At 49.4% G+C, this 17,761-nt stretch overlaps 1 pseudogene; it reads left to right on the top strand.

The window, feature by feature from the left end:
- Nucleotides 1-2,801: 2,801 nt before the first annotated feature.
- On the top strand, nucleotides 2,802-13,511 carry LOC136991809 (mas-related G-protein coupled receptor member D-like; annotated as a pseudogene).
- Nucleotides 13,512-17,761: the final 4,250 nt, after the last annotated feature.

Genomic DNA, 17,761 nt, shown 5'->3' with positions numbered 1-17,761 from the left:
TATCTCCACAGGGCGTCCATTACAACCAGTATGACAGTACATGGCAGTACACTATCAATGGCCCAGGCTGATGCTATTTAACATTATGAAATCTGATTGAAATGCCTTAGAGAGAAATGTAATCACCTGATGTTCCCTGAATGCCCAATGGAGAGAGAGGCACCTCCAGAGGATGACCCACATTTCAGGTGGGGTGAATTGCCTTCTGGAGATGATGGCAGCAGGGAGGTAAAACCACCACTTTCTTAATGTGAGCACCTGGTCAGAAGGTTGGAGTGGGCAAAGGCAGAGGTAGGTGCCACTCAGATAGTTGTGTCCTCTTTAAATCAGTTGGCAAATTGCTTCAGGTCACACAGAGAGATTGTGGCAGAGGAGTGTGCTGCAACTGGATTCTCCAAAGGGTAGGTAACCACTAACCATTGGGTCTTCCTTTCTCCTCACAGCAGACTTGGTTCACAGAATTAGCGGCTGCTTCAGGTACTTTCTACTGTGGATCAAGGTCTGATAATTTTTCATTGTGGGAGATCTGCTGCCACCCCACAACCAGATGGAGAGGAAGTGGACACAGTCATAAGGCCATATATTTTCAGTGGGCTTGCTACAGATGTTCAGGGAGGAGGTAGCCTTCTGAGTGTTACTGGGCAAGCAGTAAGCTACTCTACTAAGATAAAGAAACAGAAGGTGAGTTTGGACTCAGATGTTACATGCAGGACTTACCTGCCTGTTCTGAAACAAACTGTGCTACAACAGACATTCCTTGCTTTCTGAAAGAGACAATGCTTTTTACTTCCCTTAGTCCGTTTCAGAAGTACGTACTTAAATTCTTTCTTGGATCTAACAGGCTCTAAAGGCTTGATGTTAGAAACACTCGAGGTCCCATAATGGCTGAGGATGGAATCTTCTAGCTCCCTACAAAAGAGTATGCCACAGTGCCAGAAGTTCCCTGGGTTCAGTCAACCCTAACAGACACATCCTGCAAGCTGTGGTGATGAAATTAAGGGTGCAATTCACCTCACCTGCTTTTAGCCATCCAGATGTTAAGCCACTAGGTGAAGCTAGCACCATGGGAAGTGCCTGCAGTCAGCAGAGAAAGACAGGCAGCTGACTGTGCACACCTAAGACACCTATCGTAGGGTCAAAACATTACCCTTGCAGGTGCTCCTAAACCTCCATTAATTCTAATGGTAGCTTTAAAAGCTAAGTGTAATGAGACGTTTGTATTCTTAATGCATAAAGTTAGGTGCAATGGTTCCACTTGGATTCTCAACCAAGCACTGCCAGTGTATTTGCCTGTCACAGACTCATGCGGCAAAATTATCCCCACTGCCCCAGCTATCAGCTGGACGAGGAGATTACCTGCATAGTCTTTCCATGTTGCACTGGAGACAGGGTGGGCTGTTGAGACAAAACAATAATGTTTCAATTTGTCACATTTCACCCATTCAGGTAGTCTGTCCCCCCCCACTTGCTGTGGCATTTGACAAAGGGGTAAGGAGCTATTCATGCCATTTAGATTATCCCATGATTCCCTCTTCACCGCTGTCCTTATTTTGACTTGTTTCTCTCTTCTTTTTGACTGTCTCCTGCTGTCTTTCATGGCACTTCTCTATCTTGTCACGTCCAAATTAACAGCCGGCAGGGCGAGTAGGAAAGCGTCACACAGTTTGACCTCATGGGACAAAAATGGAGTGAATTTTATTTCTGGACCTTTGGTTTTTTGTTTGTTTTTTTTGGCAAGATTCTCATTCAAATCCCAGTATCATGGGGGAGGGAGCAGGGTGAATTGACAGAACGGTGTGAAAGAATTATTTAAGCCATAATTCCAATGTCATGTGAGGGTCAGACACTTTCTCCTACACATGGTGCTTAAAATTTCTGAGAAAGAAATTAGTAAGGCCTGACTCTGTCAGACTGAATTATTATCTATACATAAGGCTCCAGAGGCCAAACCAATCACATTAAACTACATTTCATTAAAATAGAAATCAGTCATCAACATAAAAAACTACCAGCTATTATGACTACTCGACGATGTTTTCTGGGAGTATGGATAGGAAAAACTCGGTCCGATTTAATGCTACCTTAGTTTGTATGTTGATTGTCTACAACTTTCATACACTTTTGACAATATTCATCTCTCCTAATTCTAGCTATATGAAGCAAAGACAATTATATCTGAGCTAACATCACTGGGTTCCCTCTTTATTAAGACAGGAAAATGAGGTACTTTTGGGGTATGATCAATCTGAGCTAACATTGCTTTATTTTAACGTACTTGTTTCCCACCACTGGCTGTAAAAGGAGCCTCAAGAAATAAGTTCAAAAAGAGACACATACATTGCAGTCTAGCTTTTCCTGCATGCCACACACAATTTGGCCTCAGATATGATGTTTTAAATGACACGTAAAAGCTCTGTGCTCCAAGTCCAAAACCAGCAATCCTTCCCTGAATCTACCTCTGGCTACAAAGAGCTGGAAAGACATTGCAAACACCACCAGATGATCACGAGAGAAAGTCACACGAGCTACCACCTCTGTCCTCTCTGCTTACAGGTCTGTGTGAAATCAGAGACAGTGACAGATCAGTACTTCACAGTGAAGCCCTCATTGTGAGTACTAAAACTACATCAACCTTCCTTCCAAATACAACCAGCCTGGCTCATGGAGCTAATTACAGTGGGACTGTGCAAAAGGCAGAGCCGTCATATGTTCTCCTCAAGTTCATGGAGAGCTTCTGCCTCATCAGCTCTGCCTGTGGCATGGTGGGAAATGGCATGGCCCTGTGGTAGCTCGGCTTCCACATGCGGAGGAACCGCTTCACTGTCTACATCCTGAACCTGGCTGCCGCTGACTTTGGCTACTTGCTCTGCATTGCCATGGAAACAGTTCAGTACCTGATGCAGTTCAATGTGGGAGTGCAGTTTGGGATACTCCTCTTGCTGGATCTTTTCACATACGGGACTGGCTTGTATCTCCTGACAGCCATCAGCATTGAGAGGTGCCTGTCTGTCCTCTGTCCCATCTGGTGCCGAAGCCATCGCCCAAAGCACTTGTCCGGCATCATCTCCGGCCTGCTCTGGAGCCTCTCGCTGCTGCTGAACATGCTGGGGTACGTTTCTTGCACTGTTCGCCCCTCTAGCAACTGCCACATACTCCTCATCACCACTGGAGTCCTGGACTTCCTCTTCTGCATGCCCCTCATGCTGGTATTCAGCCTCACCCTCTTCCTCAAAGTCAAGTGCAGCTCCCAGCACCTCCAAACAGGCAGGCTCCTCACCGTGATTATGCTCACTGTCGTCTTCTTCCTCATTTTTGCTGTTCTGCTGAGCGTCCTGATCCTCTTTGACTTCTGGGGCTATAAATTTCTCTGCTCCCCAGAGATTGGTTTTGTGTTGTCCTGCGTCAATAGCAGCCTCAGTCCAGTTCTTTACTTCATCGTGGGCAACTACAGGGATCGGAGGATTCGGCTCACCCTCAGGCTGGCCTTCCAGAGGGCCTTTGAAGACTCAGCAGATGACAAAGATAAACGGGAAACCCACAAAACAATAACTACGGCCTCTTACATTCATCCCTTCTTTTGCCTGAACACCTTCTGCATTGGAGACAAAAGGAAAGAGAGAGGAAGACTATGAAGATTCCTTTAAACCATTGGACTCTAGAAATCGGGGGGGGGAAAGTGAATATAAGGCTTTAATTTAGGGTTATCCCAAGCCATGTTGCTAGTCCCCTACATTGAGCCCATATTCAAATGCTCTTTGTTCATTTAGACTCCTGCACAATATGGCATGAGAAGCAGGCTGCATAGCTTTCTAACTCTGCCTACTGTCACTGTCCTTGGGTGCTAAACTTATTAAACACCTTTTTAAAATGTATCAGCTTGGTCTTTGTTTGCTTCTTGCTTTCAGCCTTCACACTAACTGAGAGCAAAAATCTCAGCTCCTGTTCCATCAACTTTCTTGTTCCAAAAGCCATTGCATAGACCGCATATTGTCAAAAGTGTCTGGTCAAAAACAATTTCAAAAACAATTATTTTGGGCAATAAACCATATAAGGGATCTCTCCCCACCTCTCAACATTCATTTGGGGAAAAAACAAAACAAAACAGTTTTTCTAAAAGAATCGTGGAAGAAAGAATGGCCACAATGTATTGAAGGAAGGGAGAGCTATACGGGGATATATGTTCTCCTCTGCTTGAGCGCTTTTCCCCAGGTGTCCGCCTGGATGCTGTCCCTGCTTACCAGAAGGAACAGGCCAACCTCCCTCCAGCCACAAACTGAAAGCTCTCCCTGAAGAAGGAAGAGATTCAGGGTGAGGCAGGGTGCAGGTTGTGGGCATACAAATGAAAAAAGGGATGTGAGTGTGTCAGAGTTCAAAGGAAGGAATCCTAAGGGAATAACAAAGAGAGTCCCCCTGCTGCCACAAAACTCCCACCATCTGTGGGGCACAGGACTGTGTAGGAAGTTCCTCCGGGCAGAGAGAAGGGAAGACTGACAAATTCCCATCCCAAAGAAGCCACTAGGGGTAGGAGAGAACTTGGCTAGCCCTGACCTTGCAAAGGAGGTAGTAGGAGGTGCAGTGGGTCGATCACCTGATTTGCTGGCAAAGGTTGCTGGGTAGAGTCAATCCCCCTTGCAGGCCAGAAGCACTCCTGTAAAACAGCAGCAAGCTGGGGAGGCAGTGAGGCTCTATCAGACACACAAGAGCCTGCGGGGGCAGCTAAGGAAGGCATACACCAGGCAGTCCCCTTTCTCCTGCAATCTGCTCCAAAGACCTGCGAGGGCCCTGTGAAAACCTGGCCAGAAGTAATTCAGAACATCTTTTGAAGGATCACAGGGAGAATACAGGCAGGATCGACCTGTCAAGGACATCATCTCACTCTGAGCATGACTCTCAAGTAGTGTGACGCATCCCTGCAGTAAAACAGTAAAACGGGCTGATAGGGCTAATGCAGGAAATTCAGCCAAATAGAGAGCTGGGGCCAAAGCTGACTGCATGGTCTCTTGTACACCTTCCATGTCATCCATCATTTCAGAGGTAATCCTCAATAGGCCATTCGCTCTCTTTCTCCTTAAAAGAACAGATGTGATCTGAGAAGGGAAGTAATATGCTAATGCTATTTAAGATGACACAATTACACAAAACTTAAAAGTACAGATACTATTTTTCTGCTTTTCCCGTTCAGCTTAGTAAACTGCGAGTACATCTGTCCTGGCAGTTAACTGGTCAGGACTTTGGACTGTTATGAGTTGCTGCTTATCTCCTCCTGGGGATTTTTGTCAGCTCTGTAAGGATACAAGGACATGGAAGAGCAGGGAGGAGAGTGCTGGAGGGTGATGGAGGGAGAGAGGCAGTGGAGCAGTAAACACAGAAAGAAGCAGAGACTTGGGCCAGCAGTCCTTCACATTTTTCCCCAAGAAACCCTGCAGTCTGTATTGCATCCTTATGGAAACTGGCCTAAAGCGGATTGGCCACACACTCCCTGTATAGCTCAATAACTCATCGTAATTCTTACTGGAAGGTTGCTCTGGGCTACCCACATTCAGAACGCCCTTTCCAGGAAAAGCAGCCAAATCCTATCAGAGGTTGTCCTTTCTAGGCTCTGCAAGGTTGGACACCAACTTAACCTTACATTTTCTGAACACTAGATGGCTTCCGAGCTTGTCAGGATTACTGTTCTTTTGAAACTGATCTCTAACAGGAAATCACAGAATCACAGAATCACAGAATGGCTGAAGTTGGAAGGGAGCTCAGGAGATCATCTAGTCCAACCCCCCTGCCCAAGCAGGGTCACCTAGAGCAGTTGCCCAGGATCGCATTCAGGCGGGTTTTGAATATCTCCAGAGAAGGAGACTCCACAACCTCTCTGGGCAACCTGTTCCAGTGCTCTGTCACCCTCACAGTGAAGAAGGTTTTTCTCATGTTCAGATGGAACTTCCTGTGTTTCAGTTTGTGCCCGTTGCCTCACGTAAATAGATATATCTCAGTAGACAGATACTATCAAAAACCATTTTTACCTGTTGTAGACAGAGTGCAGTCCAAACGCGTTTGTTAGCATGAAAATTAGAACCCTTGTACAAATTATACATATGCAAAGAGGAATTAGGGACACATTTGTCCAATGATTTTAAAAAGAACTGATGATTTTTGTCATGTTCTCACATAGTGAATCGATCCCTGCAGCTCAAACCTGTCTCTGTCAGAGGCAAGGACTCCTTACAAAGCTTTCCTTGCTGGTGTTTCTGTCCCTGCTTTTCCCCTTCCTCTCCCATCCCTTAAGCAACCTTGTCACTTGGAAAGCTAGTATTTCCCAGCTGCATGATAGCTGGAATTTGTCCCCTCAACATCCCCCAGGACTTTTCATGAAGCTCTACACCAGCTCAAACTGAAGGAGAATTGAGCTCACAGAGTCTGGTTTTGTCTGAACATGGAGCAAGTTTTAGGGCATTCAGCCATGCTCTTGACTTCTAATCTTCTCTGTGTAGAGGAAATGACTCACGGAAAGAAAGTTCAGAAGACAAACAGGACCGAAAAAAAAAAAGTTTTTAGCTGACAGAGATTCCTATTTTGTATAGATTGTTTCTGTCCTGGTAATTAGATGAATATTAGCACCCACTTAATTGTGAGATTTGTTGTTGGTGGTGGTGTTGTTCTCTGCTCTTCATGGATCTCGTGCACATTTGGTAATATATTTTCTCCATCTGAAAATCCATCTGATTTTCTCAGTCCATTATGCATTTTCTGGAGCTGCCTTAGGATGTGTTTCTGTTACAGCTGTGCTTTGCATTAGAGCAGCAACATATGCATCACCCATTTTGTGGGAAGTTCCTGACAAAGAAAAGGGATCTGAGAAGAACCCTGAGAAGAATACTCATCATACAATGTGTGGTGGAGGGAATACTCTTAAAACTACTGTCGAAGAGAACCCTAAATATAAGGCAAATCATAATGAAAAGAAATAAAGGGAAAACAAAAGGAAAAGGAAATGGGGACTGGACCAGGTAAATACTTTTTTATGTAAGACACAGGAAAAATCTTTGCTGAAAGATTCAGTGTGGGCTGAAAAAGGACAAAAAAAGCCAAGGTTATTTGAGAAGAGCTAATTCCAGCCATGCTAGTCTGCTATTACACAGCTGCACTTGCTCTTTGGCAAGGGAATAACATGTCCTTCAGTGATTTCAGAGGGAGCAGGACCAGTCCCTATGTGATTCAATGAACTACATATGAGGATTTAGCATGCTTGGCATATTCCCCTGCAGCTGGCCTGCCCAAGTGGATCTTTTGTCATGCAAACAATTTATAGCATCCCTGTTACCCAATTCCACCCTGTGACATGTTTGATCTGGGTCCCAAGATGGCTCTTCATGTTCTGCCTTTACCACATGGGCCTCAGTCCATCCTGTGCTTAATAAACTCCAGGCCTCAAGTGCTCCTCCCGTGCCATCCTCCTGACCTCATCAGACATTTGCACTTGGCTGTTGGTCACAGCTTCTTAAGGCTGCCTCTGGTTCACACAAGAGCAAGGCTTTCATGTAAACTGCGTTTGTGTGAGCTCCAGCAAGGTGCAGAGGTATTACCTAAACCTACAAATCCCCCCCGAGACTATCACAAGAAACAGCAACGTTTCTACTAGTTATGGTCATTTTCTCTTCTCTTGTATTGTTCAAGAAAACTGCATTTAGAGATAAAATAAACGTAAAGTATTTAGGGTGGGAAGGATTTATCTTTAGTCTTGTAAAAGCTAAGGGTAGGATTTAGATCACCGGACTTTGGGTACTCACAGTGTTGGTGTGCCAGGTGCCTAGGATCCCACTACAACCATGGAGATCCAGGAAATGCAGTCAGTGGAGCTGAAAGAACAAGTGGACATAGAAGGAGGACAGCAGAGAGGTCTCATGGTTTCCAGTGAAATCTCTGCTAAAGCAATATTGTAATCAACCAACAAAGGGCTTCTCCAAACCTTGTTAACTGACACGAAATGGCTTCAGGAATACTGTTACTCTGTAAACTTAAAACAAACAAAAAAGAAAAGTTTTGACCCCTGTTAGTTCACTGAATGTTCTGGTGCAGACATTTTCCCTTCTTTCTCTGCCTTCAACTTAATTTCAAAAAATCAGATTTAGATCCATTCCTTTTAAATCCAGCCCTTCACTTGCTCATAAACTGTTTTAGTGTTAATTCGATCCATGCACCAGCCAATCCAGAAGAGAGTAATGGAGAAACAAAGGAGGGAAGGATTGAGGGCAGGAGCCAAAAAAAAAAAAAAAAAAAAAAAATAGAAAGTCTGGAGAGCTGGATGGAGAGGCAGAGAAATGCCCTTTCAGCCCTGCAGCAACAGGCAAGTGCCAGTGCCAGGAAGAGAGGTGACCCTCCCAGCAGCTACTGGGAAGACAGTGAGATAAGGTGCTGTGGCTGGGAGCTGAAAGCTTTCTCAGTAGGAGAAGGAGCAATTTGCTAAGATCCCGCACACCAGTACACTGCAGGAATCTGCCGGAGCATATGGACTGCTCAACTTTGCCTGACACTCAGGCAAAGTCTCTGTGGTCCTGGCACTTCCTATCATTGACTAGGCAAGAGAACAAAGACTGCACGTGGGAAACGCATGCAGTGCTTCATTTTAGAAATCACTGCTTTCCAAAGTCACTCTGCTGGTGCAGAGGGAACTGTAAAGGCACACCATTCTAGTGGCTTACCTCCAAGCCAAGGAGCTTAACTGAGGGAAGTCTGGTCACTCTGGTTGCCCCTGGAGCAGTGATGTACAGAAGACATCTACCAGGTGATGTTTCCATGTAGCACAGGCAATGGACAAAGGCGGAGCTCTGTAATACCAAGCCCTTCTTTTCCCTCTCTCCTGCAAGGCAGCAGAAGGTTTAAAAGTGCTATCCCACACTGCAAGACATCCTGCAGCAGGCAGGAATCCAGCTGTGCTCATGGAAAGCCCCTCTCTGCCATGTGCTCAGGGAGCTCTGCATGTTTACACATGGACTCTCTGGGCCCAGAAGAGGCTGTGGACTTAGGTGGATCTTGTGGGACCAGCTCTCCATTGCTCTTGGGACTTCCTAACAGGAGGCTGCCGTTGCCCCCAGGAGCTTATGGTGTGAAAGGGTCAAATGAGGTGGGGTGGAAGAAAGCAAGAGTTCCTCTTCTCATTTGACAGGTGAAGAACGGAGGGGCTTCAAACAAGGCAGGGGCTGCCTGACACAAAGCTTCATTAAGCCAAAAGGCATCCTCCCAGGACTCCCTTTGGCTCCTGCATCTACAGAGCTCTGGGGATTACCCATGAACGGACAAGCTCTGCTGTGAACACTGCGGCTCTCCGGATTTCGTATGGGTAGCCCCCTTTGCCCACAACACTCCTTGCCTGCTATTCAGGAGCAATGAACTGCTAAGAGGAACAGTGCTGGCTGGTGCTCAAATGGGTGTAAAGGTTGCCAGGTGAAAGCCAGTCTGCTGGTTTTGGAGACCACAAGTCATCACTTTGACTGGGGGCTGAAGGACACAGAAGTGCACCCCTGCACACTGGCGCCATCTGGTCCCAGCTGTCTACACGCTCACCTCTCAGCCCCACTCCCCCCTGCAAACCTGGCCTTGCTCATGTCACGCTGCACACTCCCTGCACGGGCTTTTCACAGAGGCCACAGTGGCAATGCAGTAGGCAATGCGGGCATGCCTGAAAACCGAGGGGTGCCTCTCCTTCCACTTCCCACCCCCGGGCTGGAGCCTGCCATTCCCAACAAGCATGAAGCCTGAGCACTGTGCCATAACGGCCAACTCTGCCATGTGACATGTCCCCACGACTCACCAGCAAGTGTCAACACACATGCCGGTGGGCCAGAGGAGGATGAGGCAATTCCTGCTTTTGGGGCACAATTCCTCCTCCGCCAGCTTCTTCATGCCCAGGCACCTCCTTCTCACCGCAGAGCATCTGCAGCTCCTGGGGCCCCAGCCAGTGCTTCAGGCAGAAGGTCCTGCCTCCTCTGCAGAGAGGAACAGCAGGGGCTGACGTGGAGGCTGCTTTCTTGGGGGCTGTGCTGGGAATCCCCCCAGCAGAGTCTGGGGAACAGAGGCCAGAGTGCATGGTGGTCGAAATCTGCCACAGTCACTGCCCCTGTGGGCACCTGCTGTGGAGGTTCGAGCTGGGGCCATGGGGCAGGAGGTCTCTGTGTTGGGCTCTGTGGGGCACCGGGACAGAGCTGTGGCCTTGGGGCAGTGAGTGGCAGCTGGAGCCATGGGGCAGGAGGTCTGGGCTGGGGCTGGGGGGCAGGGGGAAAGAGCTGGCCGGGGCTCCATGGGGGCCAGGGGCCACATCTCTGCAGGCTGAGCCATGGTGCCCCATAGCAGCCGTGCTCCCAGCATGCCGTGGGGATGCCCCAAGGCATGCTGGGAGTGTGGCTGCCACCAGCCCAGCCCTGGTGTGGCAGAGCCGAGGTGCTGGCACCCTGAGGGCGCTGCCTTCCTGGGATCTTAAAGCCATGGGCTCTATGCAGCCAGTGCGTCGCTGTCTGCTGTCCGGGGGCGTGCAGTCGTGTGCCTTGCAACACCTCGATCGCCTCCTTGGCGTACTCCAGGCTCCTTTGTGTGACCTTAGATCCCTTCTCCATGCATGCGCTGATGCTCTGGTCCCCTCACACCTGCTAAAGTCTCCTCCAGTCCTCTCCCTGCATCCTCAGGTTCCTTCCATTTCCGTCTGTGAGCACCCTGAGCCCTCTGGTTTCCCCACCCTCAGCACTCTCCTCCCTTCCATTTCCCACAACACTTGCTCTGATCCCCTCCGTTGCTCACCACGCGCACCCTCAGCCCCTCCGTTTCCTTCCCTCTGTGCTCCCGTCCCCTCCATTCACCTCCCGGCACACTCGCATTCCCTCCCTTTCCCCCACTCACAATCACTTCCCCTCTACAGCTTCTCTCTTCTGCAGTCAGTGCTGCTACCGAAGGGACAGTGCCCCTCCCACAGACCTCTGCAGCTGTAGAGTTGGGGCGGGGGGGGTCAATAGGAACTCAGCTCTGCTCCCACTGTCTTGCTCACTCCATTGCTTCCTTTGAAGCTCCCTCAGATTTGCAGGGTGGAAAATAATGTGCAGGGGATGCCTTTCAGGCACTCGGTGTAAAGCCACTCTGCTTTCCATGCAGCCATCTCAGCTATCTGTTCTGCTCCTGCAAGGGGTCTCTCAGCCTGCAGTGCTTACCAAGCAGGTGAGAAAGCAAAGACCTCAGGCATCGTTTCCTTCAGAAGAGGCCAGAGGGCTGGGCGCTCCTCGGACCACCCTCAGGGCAGACTGAGAAGTAACCAGAGAGGGTCACCAAAACGTACTGCACGCAGGCATTATTCCCATGCCTCATTTGGGTGTGTGATACTGCGTTGTCACGCTGTGGAAGAGGAAGGGGGTGACGTGGCCAACTTTTGCTGACAAGATCACTGGACATAGGACATGTGAGGGGAAGTTGTCAGTGGTGTGATGAGATTGTGAGGAGAGTCTGCTGCTCACGTAAAGTGATCTGTGGCCAACGGTTTTCATCTTGGTTGCCAGGGAGGAGGCAGAAGCAGAGTCGGGTGGCCTTGGCTGCCGTGACCTGCCCGTTTCTCCTGGGGGGTGCTGGCACGGCAGAGGCCCCCCCACCCCATGTGCTGGTGCTCCTGGGGGGAGCGGGCATTTCTGAGGAGTGCCAGGAAGCAGGAGTCCGGGGACGAGCATGTGAGCAATGCCTGCTGGCCAGGGAGGGGACTGGAGTGGTGGGGGGTGCTGGGGAGGCAGTAGTGAGGTCGTCCCCAGGCTCTCCGCTGGGGTGCGAGGCGTGGGTGGGAGGAAGGGAAGCTTTGCTTTATGGGATTTTGTCCTCAGTGCCCACTCCTGCCCCAGGGCAAGTCGGTCTCTCCCACGCTCTCCCTTTCTCCAGGACCCCTCCTTTTTGACATCCCCTGTTTGCAGCGATACCACCCCATCCCCACTGCTCTCTCTCTCTCTCTTTTTCTCCCAGATGTCCCTTGCCCCAGACCTGCAGCCTGTCTCCACCTCTCCCTCCTGCCCCAGGACAGTCTCTCTCCAGGCCTTTCCCGGTCACTCGCAGGGGGAGGTGGTCCTTCCCGCCCCAGTCCAGGACTTGGCGTGGGGAAAGAAGGTGAGCGCTGGGAGTGCTGATGCCCCAATCTCTTCTCTCCTTCCTTGTCTCTCCTAGGAGGGGAGAGGGACAAGATGACACCAACAGCAGGGGCTTCACCATGGTGGACACCAACACAACAGCCCTTTCTCTGAGCTACACGGCCACAGGATACACAAACTCTCAGAGGACTGCAGAATCTCAGTGCATAAGCGATTACAGAGTGGTGATAATTTCGAGTGTCTGTGTGGGCTAGTGGGGAATGGGATGGTTGTGTGGTTCCTGGGCTTTCACATGAAGAAGAGCCCCTTCAACGTCTACATTCTGAACCTGGCCATCACCGACTTCTCTTTGCTCCTCTTTCTTCTTGTTATATTACCACTAGACATGGTTATAGAAATCTCTTCTTCTCCATCATATAACTATATCTTTTCCAAACATCTCCCACTGGATCTGTTTCTCCTGTGGTACTTTACCAGCATGTATCTCCTGGCAGCAATGAGCATGGAGAGGTGTCTGTCTGTTGTACTCCCAATCTGGCACTGATGCCGTCGCCCAAAGTGCTTGTCAGAAATTGTGTGTGGGGTGATCTGGTTTCTTTCTGGACTTTTTGTTTGCTTGGTTTTTCTGGATTGTTATTCCCCCTCTAATATGAACTGTCGACATATATTTCTACAACTAGGCATTGTGAATTCCTTCATTTTCTCTTTTTCCCATTCCTTTCCATCCTGACCCTGTTCATCAGATTTTGATATGGCTCACAGAGGCGTCACCCTGGGAGACTGTTTGTTGTGATCTTGCTCAATGTGCTCTTCTTCTTCGTCTTTGGGTTTCCTTTAAGTGCAGTGATGTTCCTAGATCCTATGATTGATTTAAACATATTTTACCTTTATATTTCTTACCTGCTGGCATCTCTGAACACTAGCATCAACACTGTCGTTTACTTCCTTGTCAGGAGCTGCTGTCAGCACCGGTTGCAGGGCTCTGTGAAAGTGGCCTTCCGGCGAGTGTTTGCAGAGAAAGCAACATGTGAGGAGGGCAGCCAAGGCCCCAGCGACACTGCTGTGGAGACCACTGTGTAGATCCCTGCTGGCAAGGCAGGAGTGGAGATGCTGATCTCCACAGGCAGCCCGGGAGGAGACGGAGAGCCCCACGCCATGGGTGGTGCCCCTCTTGCTGCCAGGGAGGCGACCAAAGCTGGGTGTCAGGCGCTGCTGTGCAAGGGGAGCGTGGTGTGGGGACAGGGCCACAAGCCTGGCATAGTGCTGCTCTGCTGGACTTGGTCCCCAAGCACTGCTTGTATTCCCCTTTGCAATCTCCACCACGGTCCTGGTCCTTGCCTAATAAACTTTGGCTTTCTTCTGCCAGCAAACAAGTCCTTGTGGTCTTCTTGGGGCCCTCTCACTCAGGAGAAGTGAGCCACATTCACAGGAAGGCTCTGGTGGAGCTTTGGCCAACTCGGGGAAACAAGTTTTCAGGCAGGGTGAAAGCAGCAATGCCAACATGTGGTGGTGATGCTGTTGGTGGATCACCAGAGGGGGATTGCCTCTTCCTGCTGTCCCTGTGCTGAAGTGCAAGGCTGAGCAAGAACTGGAGGGGAACCCTGCCAGCAGGAAGCAGAAATGCAGCTGGGTCAGCATTTGGTCAGTGGTCACCTCCCTCGGGCCCAGGGAGCAGCGTCTGCTGCTAGAGCTGCTCCCTGTGCCCACCGTGCTGCCCCGGCACGGGGTTCTCCACTGCAGCCCCCCTTTGCTGGTGTAAAGAGCAGGTGAGCGGCTGGGCTGGCTCACTGCAGGCAGGCCCCGGCCCCAGCAGCACGGCTGGGGGTCAGTTTGCAGGCCATCTCTTGTGGTCTGCCAGGCTCTGCACCTCTGGCACCTCCTTGGCTGCCCACACACCCCTGTGAAGAAGATGTCCTGGGATCTTTCTCCTTTGAGCTCGGCAGGCAGGGTCTGGGCTTCTCGCACACATCTGGCACCCTCAGCACCCCACGGCTGTGATTTCCACGGGCAGTGACCGGCTGTATGAGAAAGCCCCCAGAGCTGTGTTTTGAACCTGCCCCCAGATCACGTCTTTTTCTGATGCCATGTCCTCGTCACATTTGAAGCAGGGAAGAAGTATTCCCTCTTCCCCTCCCACAGAAGTGTGCAGCCCTCACTCAGAGGTCTTTGTCTTCTCTCCCCCAGCCTGGGCATGTCCCCCTCACTCTGCAGAGCAGCCCCTGCCAGGGAAGGTGGTGCTCTCCTTTGCCTGCCCTTGTTCCCTGTCTTGGTGCCTTTCCCACTTCTCCCATGGCGTTGCTGTGCTGGGGGGTGAGCAGGGCCTGCAGCACATGCAGTGTGTGTGCAGGCTCTTGAGATCTCCATCTCCCCCCCAGGAAACACCTCAGAAAGAAGGAGTAAAAATGGTAAATTCCCATTTTTGATGGTCCCTGGCTCATATCTCTGGGACCAACCTGGTCATTTACCTCCTGGTCAGGAGCAACTGTCACCACTGCCTCCATGGCTCTGGGATAGTAACCTTCTGACAGGTGTTTGCAGAGAAAGCAACATGTGGAGAAGGAAGCCAAGTGCCCAGAGACACTGCTGCAGAGACTGCTGTATAAATCCCTGCAGGCGAGGAGGTGTGGGAGGGTGGGGCAGCATGCAGAGGGGACTGAGTGGAGGTGGGCAGCAGTGCTCAGCCCTAAGGGGAGCCAGGGCATCTCCACCGCGGTGGGAGCAGCTCAGCTGGTGATGTGCCCCTTCCGAGCAGGGCTGTGCTGGGGACCAGAGAGCTGGGTGAGAGCGATCCTTGTCTGCACACCATGCCAGTGCCTCTTCCCATTACATGGTCTCCCCTTGTGGAAGGGGACATGGTGCATAGAGCATGGCTATGCAGAGCATTCAGAGCGCAGGGAGGAAGAGTGACCCAGGATGCTGGGCATGTCTTTGGGACCCTGAACCTTACAGGGAGTCTTTTCCCTCACTTTGACTTGAGGCCAAGCCTGCAGGACTCCAGGGCATTCTGGCAGCTCCTGGGAGGCCATTCTCAGCAGGCATGAGTTTCATCCTGGCTATTTTGGGCTTGTATAGAAACATCCTTCAGGTCTGAACACCTAGGGGACCGTTCAGCTGGTGCCATGGCTGCTCTGGTCAACACACAGGGGTCCTGGAGTGATGCGTGGTGCTTCTGTGTGTGTAAAAAAGAGCACCAATTCCTCACCTACACCCTGAGTCTCTCCATCGCTGTCCCCAGAGGGCTGGAGGGGGAACTCATCTCTCCCAGCTTTCGCCCAAGGTGGACATCTCCAGATGAGTTAGTTGCCCTAGGCTGCCTGTACAGGCAGTGGAGAGAAAGGTGCTTGTAAGGAGCTTTTCCCTTCCCTATGTGGCTGCAGCACACAGCTCCTGCTGAGCCATCAGCCACCCTCCTGTCCCTGTGCCAAATCTCTTCCCCACCACCGTCTCGCCCCACACTGGGGATGCCTCGTTCCCCTTACGCAGTGCCATGCAAGGCCTCTCACCCTAGTGCTTCTGAGAAAGCTCTCAGCTCCCAGCCACAGCACCTTATCTCACTGTCTTCCCAGTAGCTGCTGGGAGGGTCACCTCTCTTCCTGGCACTGGCACTTGCCTGTTGCTGCAGGGCTGAAAGGGCATTTCTCTGCCTCTCCATCCAGCTCTCCAGACTTTCTATTTTTTTTTTTTTTTTTTGGCTCCTGCCCTCAATCCTTCCCTCCTTTGTTTCTCCATTACTCTCTTCTGGATTGGCTGGTGCATGGATCGAATTAACACTAAAACAGTTTATGAGCAAGTGAAGGGCTGGATTTAAAAGGAATGGATCTAAATCTGATTTTTTGAAATTAAGTTGAAGGCAGAGAAAGAAGGGAAAATGTCTGCACCAGAACATTCAGTGAACTAACAGGGGTCAAAACTTTTCTTTTTTGTTTGTTTTAAGTTTACAGAGTAACAGTATTCCTGAAGCCATTTCGTGTCAGTTAACAAGGTTTGGAGAAGCCCTTTGTTGGTTGATTACAATATTGCTTTAGCAGAGATTTCACTGGAAACCATGAGACCTCTCTGCTGTCCTCCTTCTATGTCCACTTGTTCTTTCAGCTCCACTGACTGCATTTCCTGGATCTCCATGGTTGTAGTGGGATCCTAGGCACCTGGCACACCAACACTGTGAGTACCCAAAGTCCGGTGATCTAAATCCTACCCTTAGCTTTTACAAGACTAAAGATAAATCCTTCCCACCCTAAATACTTTACGTTTATTTTATCTCTAAATGCAGTTTTCTTGAACAATACAAGAGAAGAGAAAATGACCATAACTAGTAGAAACGTTGCTGTTTCTTGTGATAGTCTCGGGGGGGATTTGTAGGTTTAGGTAATACCTCTGCACCTTGCTGGAGCTCACACAAACGCAGTTTACATGAAAGCCTTGCTCTTGTGTGAACCAGAGGCAGCCTTAAGAAGCTGTGACCAACAGCCAAGTGCAAATGTCTGATGAGGTCAGGAGGATGGCACGGGAGGAGCACTTGAGGCCTGGAGTTTATTAAGCACAGGATGGACTGAGGCCCATGTGGTAAAGGCAGAACATGAAGAGCCATCTTGGGACCCAGATCAAACATGTCACAGGGTGGAATTGGGTAACAGGGATGCTATAAATTGTTTGCATGACAAAAGATCCACTTGGGCAGGCCAGCTGCAGGGGAATATGCCAAGCATGCTAAATCCTCATATGTAGTTCATTGAATCACATAGGGACTGGTCCTGCTCCCTCTGAAATCACTGAAGGACATGTTATTCCCTTGCCAAAGAGCAAGTGCAGCTGTGTAATAGCAGACTAGCATGGCTGGAATTAGCTCTTCTCAAATAACCTTGGCTTTTTTTGTCCTTTTTCAGCCCACACTGAATCTTTCAGCAAAGATTTTTCCTGTGTCTTACATAAAAAAGTATTTACCTGGTCCAGTCCCCATTTCCTTTTCCTTTTGTTTTCCCTTTATTTCTTTTCATTATGATTTGCCTTATATTTAGGGTTCTCTTCGACAGTAGTTTTAAGAGTATTCCCTCCACCACACATTGTATGATGAGTATTCTTCTCAGGGTTCTTCTCAGATCCCTTTTCTTTGTCAGGAACTTCCCACAAAATGGGTGATGCATATGTTGCTGCTCTAATGCAAAGCACAGCTGTAACAGAAACACATCCTAAGGCAGCTCCAGAAAATGCATAATGGACTGAGAAAATCAGATGGATTTTCAGATGGAGAAAATATATTACCAAATGTGCACGAGATCCATGAAGAGCAGAGAACAACACCACCACCAACAACAAATCTCACAATTAAGTGGGTGCTAATATTCATCTAATTACCAGGACAGAAACAATCTATACAAAATAGGAATCTCTGTCAGCTAAAAACTTTTTTTTTTTCGGTCCTGTTTGTCTTCTGAACTTTCTTTCCGTGAGTCATTTCCTCTACACAGAGAAGATTAGAAGTCAAGAGCATGGCTGAATGCCCTAAAACTTGCTCCATGTTCAGACAAAACCAGACTCTGTGAGCTCAATTCTCCTTCAGTTTGAGCTGGTGTAGAGCTTCATGAAAAGTCCTGGGGGATGTTGAGGGGACAAATTCCAGCTATCATGCAGCTGGGAAATACTAGCTTTCCAAGTGACAAGGTTGCTTA

The sequence above is a fragment of the Apteryx mantelli genome, chromosome 4 (assembly GCF_036417845.1).
Source record: "Apteryx mantelli isolate bAptMan1 chromosome 4, bAptMan1.hap1, whole genome shotgun sequence".
Lineage (NCBI taxonomy): Eukaryota > Metazoa > Chordata > Aves > Apterygiformes > Apterygidae > Apteryx > Apteryx mantelli.
The sequence above is the reverse complement of the archived record's forward strand: the minus strand, read 5'-3'. Positions and strand labels throughout refer to the sequence as shown.